The sequence below is a fragment of the Bubalus bubalis genome, chromosome 21 (genome assembly GCF_019923935.1).
Source record: "Bubalus bubalis isolate 160015118507 breed Murrah chromosome 21, NDDB_SH_1, whole genome shotgun sequence".
Lineage (NCBI taxonomy): Eukaryota > Metazoa > Chordata > Mammalia > Artiodactyla > Bovidae > Bubalus > Bubalus bubalis.
In genome coordinates this window covers 40084981-40098273 of record NC_059177.1, presented here as the reverse complement: position 1 = coordinate 40098273, position 13293 = coordinate 40084981, and the positions used below count along the sequence as shown (strand labels likewise).

Here is a 13293-nt window from a genome sequence, read left to right as displayed (position 1 = left end):
CATGTTGCTGGTAGTAAGTAAAATAGTCCATTTGAAGAGGGCAGTTTGATAATATAAATCAAGGACCATAAAATTGGCATTTCCTTGGGCCCACTGATTCCACTTCTGAAAGGAATTTATCTAAGGATATAAGATTTGTGTACACACACACACATTCACACAGATGTTCAACGCAGTATTATTTGTCACAAATTTTTTTTTCAAATCTACATGTAAAATAATAGCAATTCAGTGAAATAAATCATCAAACATTCAAATAAATGTGGGATATCCAGCTGTTAAAAATTATACTATAAAATACAGACTGTAAAGACTACTCAGAGATACAGAAAAATAATATGCATAGTGTATTTTTTAAATTATTCATAGAATTTCCAGTGAAATCTTTAAACCATCTACCCAGTGCAAAGCAGTGAGATAGATGCCAATTTTAAAAGCCAGTTATGAGGCAGTACATAAATTTTAAATCCCACGTTTTGTGCGTTTTTAACTAAACTAGAAAGATAAACACCAAAATGAGAGTAGTGATTACCTCTGGATGGTAAGATTGTAGGTGAGATATATTTTCTATAGTGAACATATATTACTTCTGCAAAAAGAGAAAAAGCACCACTTTCTAAAATCAGGCTAACAACTCCCAGAATCAAAAATGTGTCTCATTCATCTGTCTCACACCCCTTCCCTGACTCCCAGAACACAAACATGATACCTGCCTCACCCACAGCCATCTTGTGACCATTTAGAAAAGACCAAGAACACTGTAGACACACTCTCCTTAACATCTCTGAGCTGCTGAACTATTCCAAATTTCTTTTATGTATGTGTATATATATATATATATATATTTTTTTTTTTTTTTTTTTTTTTATTTGGCTGCACTGGGTCTTAGTTGTGGCAGGCGGGATCTTTAGTTGTAGCATGTGAGAACACTTGATTGCACATTGTGGGATCTAGCTCCCTGATCAGGGATTGAACCCAGGCCTCCTGCATTGCAAACAGTCTTAGCCACTGAACCATCACAGAAGCCCCCCAGATTTCTTATTACGTGGAAGAAATAATTCCCTACATTTTAAAGCCACCATAAGTCAAGTTTTCTGTTACTTGCAGCTGAAAGAATTCGGAGCTGACAGTTAAAGTATTAAATACAGGATATGTTAAGGCTGGTACCAGAAACCCAACATGTTTATTTTGATCCATGAGTAGACTCTGATGACTGATGTTGTTAACGTCCCACCAGCTTCCTGATCCGTAGTTTTTTCTCTGAAGTTCCTGGGAAACGGAGCCCAGGAGATGCTGTTAGTGGGGATTCTAGGTGCACAGGGGAGCACTGCCTGCAGTGAAGGAAAACCAAACAGTTACTCCTACAGCTTACCATATAACTCAGCATTTCCAATTCTGAGAATATATCCTAAGAAAAGAATCATAGATATGATTATAAATATATGCAAATATTCCTCACTAACATACATCAGAGAGCTTCCCAGATGGCCCAGTGATTAAAAAATCATGCCTGCCAATTCAGATGTGGGTTCAATCCCTGTATTGGGAAGATCCCCTGCAGGAGGAAATGGCAACCCACTCCAGTATTCTTGCCTGGAGAATCCCAAGGACAGAGGGAGCCTGGTGGGCTACAGTCCATGGAATTGCAAAGAGGCAGACACAACTTCGTGACTAAACAACAACAACAAACATATATTGGAAGCAGAGGTGGGGAAACCTACTATTAAACAATTAGGGTAAGTTGCAGGTTCTAACAGAAAGAGTACTTCAGTAAACAGATAACACAACAATATATAACCTGTGATCCCAAATTAGAAAACTAACAGAAAAAATACACATATGCAATAAAAAAAGATGGAAAGGGTATTCATTAAAATATTGATAGTGCTATCATAAGGGGACAAAATGCCAATATTACTTTATTTTTTGAGCATTTTTGTCTTTTTTTGTTTTCGAAAATGAATTAATTTTCTTATGCAGTTGGTAAGAAAAAAAAAATTTTTTTTTTCATATAGCACCTTCTGATATAGTAATCTGGGCCCTCTGACCAAGATACTGGCCCCATCAACAGTAACTCTGTCTAGCATTTGTCTGCAGATCCAAAGGAGTTAACAAGAAACAATTTATTTTTGTGTTTTAAAAATAGGCTGATGCCAACAGCTGCAAGCTAAGCTACAGAGAGAGATAAAGAAATCTTGTTTCCAAGTGAATTTGCATTATATAAATGCAATATGTTTTAATTCCATAAATACAGTTTTGATGCTGCCAATTTGAGAAAAATATTGATATTTCCTTAAATAAGTCTATTCCATATTGAAATTCATCCCCTTACATAAAATGGAATGATCCTGCAAACAATAAGAATGAATATTAATCTGCTATGTCATTGGTAAAAAGCAAGTCCATTTATATCCTTGTCTTGGTCCATCAGACTTCATTAATACAGAAAGAGTAGCCACCCAGCAGGTTTGACCTCTTGACTAGCTGAGGACGGGTAGAGCTCAAGCTCTCTCCCATGTCAAATGATAGGGTCCATGTCTCAGCACTACCACTTGCCAGCTGGGTGTCCTGAAGCATATATTTAACCTCTCTGTTTCAGTTTTCTCATCTGTAAAAAATAGAGAAGAGTATCTATTCCCTAGAGTTGCTGTGAGGATGAAATGAGAGAATCCCCACAAGGGCTTAGTTTAGGGCCTGGCCCATAGTAACCTGATAAAAAGTAAGGTCTCTTCTAACTAATATATGTCATCCATATGTGGAAATACATCATGGACCTGGAACATTAGTTTTTTTGTTTTTCACTTTTAGCAAAATAATTCTTGTTAATTAATAGTTCAAATAGTTTAGCTCAAATGGAAATACATAGACTTTGGGGGGGGGGGAATCTCTTGCTTCCTTTCTTCCGACTTTCCAGCTGTCAACTCAGAAGTATCATGTTCCACTGTTTTAGTTGTCTCCTATTTTTCCATTTCTCCACTGTATCTATATTACCTTTGTTCCCAGTTTTATTGAGAGATAATTGATATATATCACTGTATGAATTTAAGGTGTACAGCATGGTGGTTTGATTTACATCTACTGTGAAATGATAACCATAAGTAGATTTAGTTAGCATGCATTATCTCATAAAAATACAATAAAAAGAAAAAAACCAAATTTCTCCTTGTGATGAGAACTTAGTGTCTACTCTATTAAAAACCTTCCCATATACCATAGAGCTCTGCCAACTATAATCATCATGTTCTGCATTATAACCCTAATACTTATTTATTGTACAATTGAAGTTTGCACCTTTGATAATGACAAATCTGATCTTTTCCTGTGAGTTTGGTGTAGGTTTGCAATGGGGGAGGGGTGCAGCTTTCCTTTTTTTCTTTTTTTAACATTCCACATGTAAATGAGATCATACAGGATTTGTCCTTGTCTGACTTTATTTCACTTAGTATAATGCCTTCAAGATCCATTAATGTATCAGAAATGGTAGAATTTCTTCATTTTTTATGGCTGAATAATATTCCATTGTATTATAATACCAAAATTTCTTGTGGCCACTCTGGTTGTTTCCCTATCTTGGCTATTATAATGCTGCTATGAACATGGGAATGTAGATATCTTTTCCAGTTAGTGTTTTTGTTTCCTGTGTATGTATATGGAACATTTGATGCTAAAGAGACTACAGCATCCAGGTTTAAGAGTTCATGTTGGATACATATAGCTTACTTCTAAGTACAGTTTTGACATTGTTTACTGTTCCCTATGATAAATGAGATGCTTAGGGAAAATGTGGAATCTTTTAGACAACTGGGAAATGTGCTTCAGCACGTGTATTAGAGAAGGTAATTACTCCCAATCACCTTTTCTTATCTAGTTCTTTTTTTAAGATATTGCAACTAATTTAAAAAAAAAATGATGGCAAAAATAACTGCTACTGTGTATCTGGTATTTTATACCAGGAAGCATCCCATGTGTTTTCATGTATTATCTCATTTAACCCTCACAATTAACCAATAAGATAGATTCTCTTATTATCTCTATTTTTTAGAAAGAAAAAACTGAATCATAAAGAGATGGAAAAGTGCTGAGTCAAGATATAAACATAATAATTACAGTAACAACATAATAACATAATAATGACATCAAAACAGCAGCATCATTAAATTCCTGTGATGTGTCAAACAGCACTGAATGCTTTCACAATCATCTCCTATTTACAACAACCTTGTACTATTTCCATTTAGTGGATGAGAAAACTGAGTACTTAAATAAATTAGCTAAGGCAAGATGCAGGTCTGTCTGGCCTCAAAGACTGCCTCACCAGGCAAATGCCTTGGCAGAGGGTACGGGAAGGCTTATCAGATCCCTGAAGCTCGCCACCTGGTCATAGGATGTTGGAGAGCCCAGGACTTCAGAATTATCAGATCCAAGTCCCTCACTTGAAAGGTGTGGAAAGGGAGGCCCAGAGAGAGAGAGGACAAAACTTGCATAAGGCAGTGAAAGAGCCAGAACTAAAACCCAGGTCTCCTGACCTCCACCAGGACTGTGTTTTTGTGGTGACGTGGTGAGGCCCTCTCACGCTGAGTCAGCCATCTCAGACACTGAAAGCAGGAAGGGGGGACCCTGACAGCTGCAGAGGATGGCACCAGTCTGTCATCTCTCCCTCTGTTCCCTCCTGATCATACGGGATGATGTACATGGTCCTGGCACAGTCAGAACTAGATAGAGTAGAGAAGCAAAGCCAGGAGGCACCCTGGTGCCCTTCTATAATCTACCCAGAGCCAACTTCCCAACATGATTCTCCTAAAATAGATAAAAATCAATGGAGAAGGATTGGTTCAGGCATATCTGGGTCTCCCTTAGAGACATAAAACACAACAAAGCCCAGGTCTTTGAATCAACAAATCCCCTGAATTTTTTCTGACTAAATGCACATCTTTCCTAGTTTGTGTACTGGATAAAACAAACTGCCTTATACAGAAATCTTAAAAAGAGACTTTTGGAGGTGTTGAATTAAAATTCATTCAGGATTATGTAATCCTTGAAATACAACGGTTGTTTGCTCTGCTTTGATTTCTAAGCTTTCCTTTGATGACAAATATTAATATTTATCATTTTTCTGATGTTGGGCTAATGAGAATCTTAAGTGTCTCACTTCTTAAGTGAGAAGGCATTTAAATACTACAGCATGGTAGATGTGTTTTCTAACTTACAGTTCTTTGTATTGAATGTCAACCAGCATTTATTTTTTTGTGTGCTGAATCCTGGATAGTTGTTCACCAACATTTTTGGTAAACTTTATATGGCGGGAACCACTAGCCTTTCCATTTATTTCATTGCCAAATATGAGACTTCCCCCCAAAATGCAATAAAATGAGAAACATCTAGCTATGACCTTCAAAGTGAAAACTAGTATAACTACTTGACAGGAAGTAGACAGAGCAAAATTCTAGATTTAATGACAGTGCCCACAGGTAATTTATTGGGTGCTGACTACACATCAGGCACTGTGCAAGGCAGTTTTTATACCAACACATCTCACTGAATCCTCACAAAACCTCTTGAGTTAAGTAGTACTATCATCTTTGTTTTACAGAAAAACGACTCAGAGAGGTTGAGTACTTTGCTCAAGATTACACAGCTAATGAGAAAGAAAGCCAGCAGTCAGCACTCAGAACCAAACAGTAGGCTCTTCTCCATACTCCCTCCCTATGAGCCCCTCCTGACTCCCCAGCATTTGACAATTCTTATTACCCGCACAACATCAATGACCCATCTGTTTGGAGCAGCAGCCACAGCATGACCCAGACTTTCAGATCTTGATGGTAATGAGGAGCCAAAACTCATTCTGTCTACCATGGGCCAGGCGATAGGACCAATGAGGTCCCTGCCCTTGGGGAGCAAACTTTCTCAAGAGGGAAAAGAGATAATATTAACGCAATATATAAGGTGTAATCTCCAATAAGGAGAGGAAATGAGTTTCTGTACATGTTCAGAGAAATGATAAGACGAACTTAGGTCTGAAACTGCTGTAGATTTTACTTACTATACTCCCCATTCTGGTATGACTTAAATCAAATCCCTTATGATTATGCAGTGGAAGTGACAAATAGATTCAAGGGATTAGATCTGATAAGACAGAGTGCCTGAAGAACTATGGACGAAGATTTGTGACATTGTACATGAGAAAGTGATCAAGACCATCCCGAAGAAAAAGAAATGCAAAAAGGCAAAATGGTTGTCTGATGAGGCCTTACAAATAGTTGAGAAAACAAGAGAAGCAAAAGGCAAAGGAGAAAAGGAAAGATACACCCATCTGAATGCAGAGTTCCAAACAATAGCAAGAAGAGATAAGAAAGCCTTCCTCAGTGATCAATGCAAAGAAATTGAGGAAAACAATAGAATAGGAAAGACTATAGAGATCTCTTCAAGAAAATTAGAGATACCAAGGGAACATTTCATGAAAAGATGAGCACAATAAAGGACAGAAATGGTATGGACCTAACAGAAGCAAAAGACATTAAGAAGAGTTGGCAAGAATACACAGAAGAACTATACAAAAAAGATTTCAATGACACAGATAACCATGATGGTATGATCACTCACCTAGAGCCAGACATCCTGGAATGTGAAGTCAAGTGGGCCTTAGGAAGCATCACTACAAACAAAACTAGTGGAGGTGATGGAATTCCAGTTGAGCTATTTCAAATCCTGAAAGATGATGCTGTGAAAGTGCTGCACTTAATATGCCAGCAAATCTGGAAAACTCAGCAGTGGCCACAGGACTGGAAAAGGTCAGTTTTCATTCCAATCCCAAAGAAAGGCAATGCCAAAGAATGTTCAAACTACTGCACAACTGCAATTATGCTAGCAAAGTAATGCTCAAAATTCTCCAAGCCAGGCTCCAACAGTACATGAACCGAGAACTTCCAGATTTCAAGCTAGATTTAGAAAAGGCAGAAGAACCAGATATCAAATTGCCAACATCCACTGGATCACAGAAAAAGCAAGAGTTCCAGGAAAACAACTACTTTTGCCTTATTGACTACACCAAAGCCTTTGACTGTGTGGATCACAACAAACTGTGGAAAATTCTTAAAGATATGGCAGTACCAGACCACCTGACCGGCTGCCTCCTGAGAAATCTGTATGCAGGTCAAAAAGCAACAGTTAGAATCAGACATGGAACAATGGACTGGTTCCAACTTGGGAAAGGAGTTCGTCAAGGCTGTATATTGTCTTGATGAAGGTGAAAGAGGAGAGTGAAAAAGCTAGCTTAAAACTCAACATTCAAAAAACGAAGATCATGGCAGCCAGTCTCATCATTTGATTGCAAATAGATGCGGAAACAATGGAAACAGTGACAGACTTTATTTTGGGGGGCTCCAAAATCACTGCAGATGCTGACTGCAGCCATGAAATTAAAAGACACTTGCTACTTGGGAGAAAAGCTATGACCAACCTAGATAGCATGCTAAAAAGCAGAGACATTACTTTGTTGACAAAGGTCCATCTGATCAAAGCTATGGTTTTTCCAGTAGTCATGTATGGATGTGAGAGATGGATCATAAAGAAAGCTGAGCTGAAGAACTGATGCTTTAGAACTGTGGTGTTGGAGAAGGCTCTTGAGAGTCCCTTGGACTGCAAGGAGATCCAACCATTCCATCCTAAAAGCAATCATTCCTGAATATTCACTGGAAGGACTGATGCTGAAGCTGAAATGCCAATACTTTGGCCACCTGATGTGAAGAACTGACTCAGTGGAAAAGACCCTGATGCTGGGAAAGATTGAAGGTAGGAGGAGAAGGGGACGACAGAGGATGAGATGGTTGGATGGTGTCACTGACTCAATGGACATGAGTTTGAGTAAGTTCCAGGAGTTGGTGATGGAAAGAGAAGCCTGGCGTGCTGCAGTCCATGGGCTCACAAAGAGTTGGACATGACTGACCCACTGAACTGAACTGATACTCCCCATGCAACCAGGACTTGGCTAACCAGAGAAGGAATAGAGGATGGCCCAAAAGTAATGGGGTTCAGTGCAAAGTACAACACTGAATTCCAGATTAGGGGCCTGGTGTGCGTGTGTGCTAGCTGCTTCACTCGTGTCCAACTCTTTGTGACCCTATGGACTGTAGCCCACCAGGCTCCTCTGTCCAGGGGATTCTCCAGGCAAGAATACTGGAGTAGGTTGTCATGCCCTTCTACAGGGGATCTTCCTGCACCAGGATTAAACCCAGGTCTCATGTCTTCTGCATTGGCAGGCAGGTTCTTTAACACTAGCACCACCTGGGAAGCCCAAGGACCTGACATGGACCACATACCCTGCACAGGGGCCACAAGCTGAGGAGGCAGCATCAGCAAAATAGCCACGACTCTGCCTTCTTGGAGCTTACAGTTGAGAGGGAAGAGAGGCACTGATCAAAAATTAAGAGTTGAAATGAAAGCTATAAAAAAGTTTAAGAGGACATTCCTTCAAAGAAGACATATAGAGATGGCCAACAGGCACAGGAAAAGATGCTCAGCACTCCTAATTATTAGAGAAATGCAAATCAAAACTACAGTGAGGTATCACCTCACACTGGCGAAACAGCAATCATCAAAAAATCTACAAATAATAAATGCCAAAGAGGGTGTGGAGAAAAAAGAACTCTCCTGCATTGTTGGTGGGAATGTAAATTGGTGCAGCCACTATTAAGAACAGTAGGGAGAATCCTTAAAAAGCTAAAAATAGAGTCACGATACAATCCAATAATTCCACTCTTGGGCATATATCCAAATAAAACTATAATTTAAAAAGATACATGCACCCGTGTGTTCATAGCAGTACTGTGCACAACAGCCAAAACAAGGAAACAATCTAAGTGTTCATTGACAGATGAGTGGATAAACAAGATGTGGTTCATATACGTAATGGAATACTGCTGCTGCTGCTAAGTCTCTTCAGTCATGTGCGACTCTGTGCGACCCCATAGACGGCAGCCCACCAGGCTCCCCCATCCCTGGGATTCTCCAGGCAAGAACACTGGAGTGGGTTGCCATTTCCTTCTCCAATGCATGAAAGTGAAAAGTGAAAGTGAAGTTGCTCAATCATATCTGACTCTTAGTGACCCCATGGACTGCAGCCTATCAGGCTCCTCCGTCCATGGGATTTTCCAGGCAAGAGTACTGGAGTGAGGTGCCATTGCCTTCTCCAGCAATGGAATACTACTCAGCCATAAAAAAGAATGAAACACTGTTATTTGCAGCAGTACGGATGGATCTAGTCACTAAGTGAAGTAAGTCAGAAAGACAAATAGATAATATCACTTACATGTGGAATTTAAAATATGACATAAATGAACTTTCTTGAAATAGAAGCACTCATAAACATTGAGAACAGACTTGTGGTTGTCAAGGGAGAGGGGATGTGGGAAAGGAATGGAGTGGGAGTTTGGGGTTAGCAGATGCAAACTATTATATATAGAATGGATAGACAACAAGGTCCTACTGTATAGCATGGGGAACTATATTCAATATTCTGTGATAAACCATAATGAAAAAAATACAAAAAAAAATAATATAAATATATATATAAGAATGTAATTTAACTTATTTAACTTACATGCAGAGTACATCATGAGAAATTCTGGGCTGGATGAAGCACAAGCTGGAATCAAGATTGCCAGGAGAAATATCAATAACCTCAGATATGCAGATGACACCACCCTTATGGCAGAAAGTGAAGAGGAACTAAAAAGCCTCTTGATGAAAGTGAAAGAGGAGAGTGAAAAAGTTGGCTCAAAGCTCAACATTCAGAAAATGAAGATCATGGCGTCTGGTTCCATCACTTCATGGGAAATAGATGGGGAAACAATGTCAGACTTTATTTTTGGGAGCTCCAAGATCACTGCAGATGGTGACTGCAGCCATGAAATTAAAAGACGCTTACTCATTGGAAGGAAAGTTATGACCAACCTAGATAGCATATTCAAAAGCAGAGACATTACTTTGCCAACAGAGGTCCATCCGATCAAAGCTATTGTTTTTCCTGTAGTCATGTATGGATGTGAGAGTTGGACTATAAAGAAATCTGAGCACCGAAGCAGTGATGCTTTTGCACTGTGGTACTGGAGAAGACTCTTGAGAGTCCGTCGAACTGCAAGGAGATCCAACCATTCCATCCTAAAGGAAATCAGTCCTGAATATTCATTGGAAGGACTGATGCTAAAGCTGAAACCCCAATACTCTGGACACCTGATGTGAAGAAATGACTCATTGGAAAGGACCCTGATGCTGGGAAAGATTGAAGGTGGGAGGAGAAAGGGATGACAGAGGATCAGATAGTTGGATGGTGTCACTGACTCTATGGACATGAGTTTGAGTAAGTTCCGGGAGTTGGTGATGGACAGGGAAGCCTGGCGTGCTGCAGTCCATGGGGTTGCGAAGAGTCGGACACGACTCAGAGACTGAACTGAACTGAAGAATGTAATATTTATATATATAAATATTGTTACATTTTACCTACTTCCCAGGTGGTGCTAGTGGTAAAAAATCTGATTGCTAATGCAGGAGACCTAAGAGACACAAGTTCAATCCCTGGGATAGGAAGATCCTCTGAAGAAGGGAATGGCAACCCACTCCAGTATTCTTGCCTGGAGAATCCCAGGACAGAGGAGTCTGGTAGGTCACAAACGGTCGGACACAACTATATATATATATATATATATCTGAATCATTTTGCTGTAGAGCAGAAATTAACCTAACATTGTAAATCAACTCTATTTTAACTTAAAAAAATAGTATGGCAACACAGCGGAAGCTATAAGGATCTGGAACACTGCTATTCCAAGTGTGACCCATGGTTCCACATCTGCAGCACCTGGGAGCTAGCTAGAAGTGCAGAAGCTTCTGGCCAAACCACGCTTGCATATAATTCCAGGAAGGCCCTGACACACAAGGGCTGGACTCAGCTGTTTCATCTGCACTAGGAAGCCAAACACAGCTAATTCCTCTGGGCCAGGGAGACCTTGGTCTGTTGCCTTGTTGGAAGTTCAAGAGATGAGAGGAAGTGGCAGCTTAGAGGAAGCATTCTGTCCTTAGAGGAAGCATTCTGTCCTGCAGACAGAGGCCAAGAGAGGGCCTCAGCTGCAGATTTATCTGTGGCCGCTGTCTACTGGCCTTGCTTTCACCCCCTCAGCTGGCAGAACCCAGCAACTGGGAGCCACCTGTTGTTTTTGTAGCCCCAGCATCACTTCCCTGTTGATGAAGGCATCAACACTTCACATTAATCAGGCCTCTTTGTGTGTAGAGCCATGTAAGCTGTGCCCAGCACAACCTCAGAGGCACCATCTACATGCATATTTGTGGAATGAAAAACTGAAAAACAACCTTCCCTTCCCCTCTACCCAACCATCCTCTTGTTGATTTACCCCTTCCGTACCCTCCGCATTTGTTTCTCTCTTTGTCTCCCTTGTGTCTCTGTCTCTCTCTCCCGCTTTTCCCTGACCTCCTGCAGATTACTACCTCTTCCTTCACTAGGCTTGTTCCTGGAAGAGGTTGGACAGAAACTGACGGTACTTCAGGGTTTAGAGAAACAATCTTATTCTAGCAGGTTCTAGCCCCTTCCTCTGCCTGTCCTCAGGGCTCCAAGTACACACACAAAATCCAGCCTCGAGGCATCACTCAAGCATCTACTGACATGACCAAATAGGTTCTGTCCTGCAGTGGACGTGGAGGGAAATAGCAATGAGTTTGTTGTTTTGTTTTGTTTTTTTTAACTGAAGACACACAAAGGAGACTTCACATCTTGCAGAAAATAAAAATTTTGTTCTTATCACATAAAACAAACTTAGCAATTAAATGACTGCAAACCATACTCTCCTCCAGCCTGTGCCCAACTAAAATATGCATGCATTAAACCTCACAAGGAAGCACTGATACTTCAACATTATCTATGATGGGTTTTAGTTCCAAGAGCTGTGAGCCTGAGAAACTGAAAAATATACTGAATTTTAATGGAACTCTGATTGTTAATAAAAAGAAATAGATCCATAATGAGGAACACTAGTAAACACAAAATGATTCGGAGTCTTTTAAGTTCCAGGATACGGTCAATGAGTGCCTTTTGTGAACCTCTTAACCAGTTTCTCCATTCTCTTTTCTTTTCCTTCTTATTTATCATTATAAGAAAACCTTAGGATACATGTAAATTCACCCAAAATATGTAATATTTAAATTGAATTAAACCCTCCAGCAAATCATTTTTCCCTTACTTTTCCCTCAAATTTAGAAAGAGCTTAGATTTTTTTGCCATCAAATTCAGAGTCAATTGCTGCAAGAAATATACTTCTTTGCCCATAAAGCTCAAATTTTTACAAATGATTGGAATAAGTTCAGCACTTCACATGTGAGACATGAGCAAAAGCAGTGGAATTAAAGGAAGCCTATTTCACCTAGTATTCAAAACATGATAAGGAAACATGGAGCAGGATGCAAAATGTGGTTTTTTACTAGTAACACCAAGAATAAAACCAAAGCTGCCATGTACTGAATGCCAGTTACTGTATCAAGCACAATAACCCTTTCCAGGGGTGACCTCATTCAAAATTTAAAACATGATTAAAGCAACAGAAATTATTACCCCCCATTTCACAGAGAATAAGGAAATTGAGGCTCAAAGACATTAGGTCACTTTCCCCAATGTCACACAGCAAGTAAGTGATAAAACCAAGTTTAGAATCCAGGTCTTCTGCTCTCTAGAGTCCATTGTCTTAATCACCATGATCTCTCACCTAGAACACTGAAGAGTCTCCTAAGTACCTGCTTGCTACTCAAAGTATAGTCCATGGACCAGCAACATCAGCCTGTTAGAAACACTGAATTTCTGGCCCATTCCAGATCTGCTGAATCAGTCTCTACATTTTAGAATTAGCAGGAGATTCAAATGTACGTTAAAAAAACACAGGCCTATCTGCTTTTCTCACATCAACTATGACCTCTCACAAATTCATCATATATACTGCACCCAAACTCTTTAAAAAATAAATCAAATAATTTTATTTGTCCCCTTAAGATTTCCCTGGTAGCTCAACTGGTAAAGAATCCACCTGCAATGCAGAAGACCCCGGTTCCATTTCTGGGTTGGAAAGATCCCCTGGAGAAGGGATAGGCTTACCCACTCAGGTATTCTTGGGCTTCCCTGGTGGCTCAGCTAGCAAAGAATCCTCCTGCAATGAGGAAGACCTGGGTTCAATCCCTGGGTTGAGAAGATCCCCTGGAGAAGGGAACTGCTACCCACTCCAGTATTCTGGCCTGAATGTG

At 39.9% G+C, this 13293-nt stretch overlaps 1 protein-coding gene across 7 annotated transcripts in view; it reads right to left on the bottom strand.

Moving 5' to 3' along the window:
• FHIT (fragile histidine triad diadenosine triphosphatase) overlaps window positions 1–13293 on the bottom strand; it is a 1535374-nt gene that overhangs the window by 1513504 nt on the left and 8577 nt on the right. For 2 of the 7 annotated variants that reach the window (XM_044933638.1, XM_044933643.1), the window contains one exon: window positions 1168–1331. The exons of the other annotated variants lie outside the window; for them this stretch is intronic. The gene's annotated coding sequence lies outside the window, so the exon portion shown is untranslated. The remainder of the gene's footprint in view (window positions 1–1167; window positions 1332–13293) is intronic. 7 annotated transcript variants of the gene reach the window in all.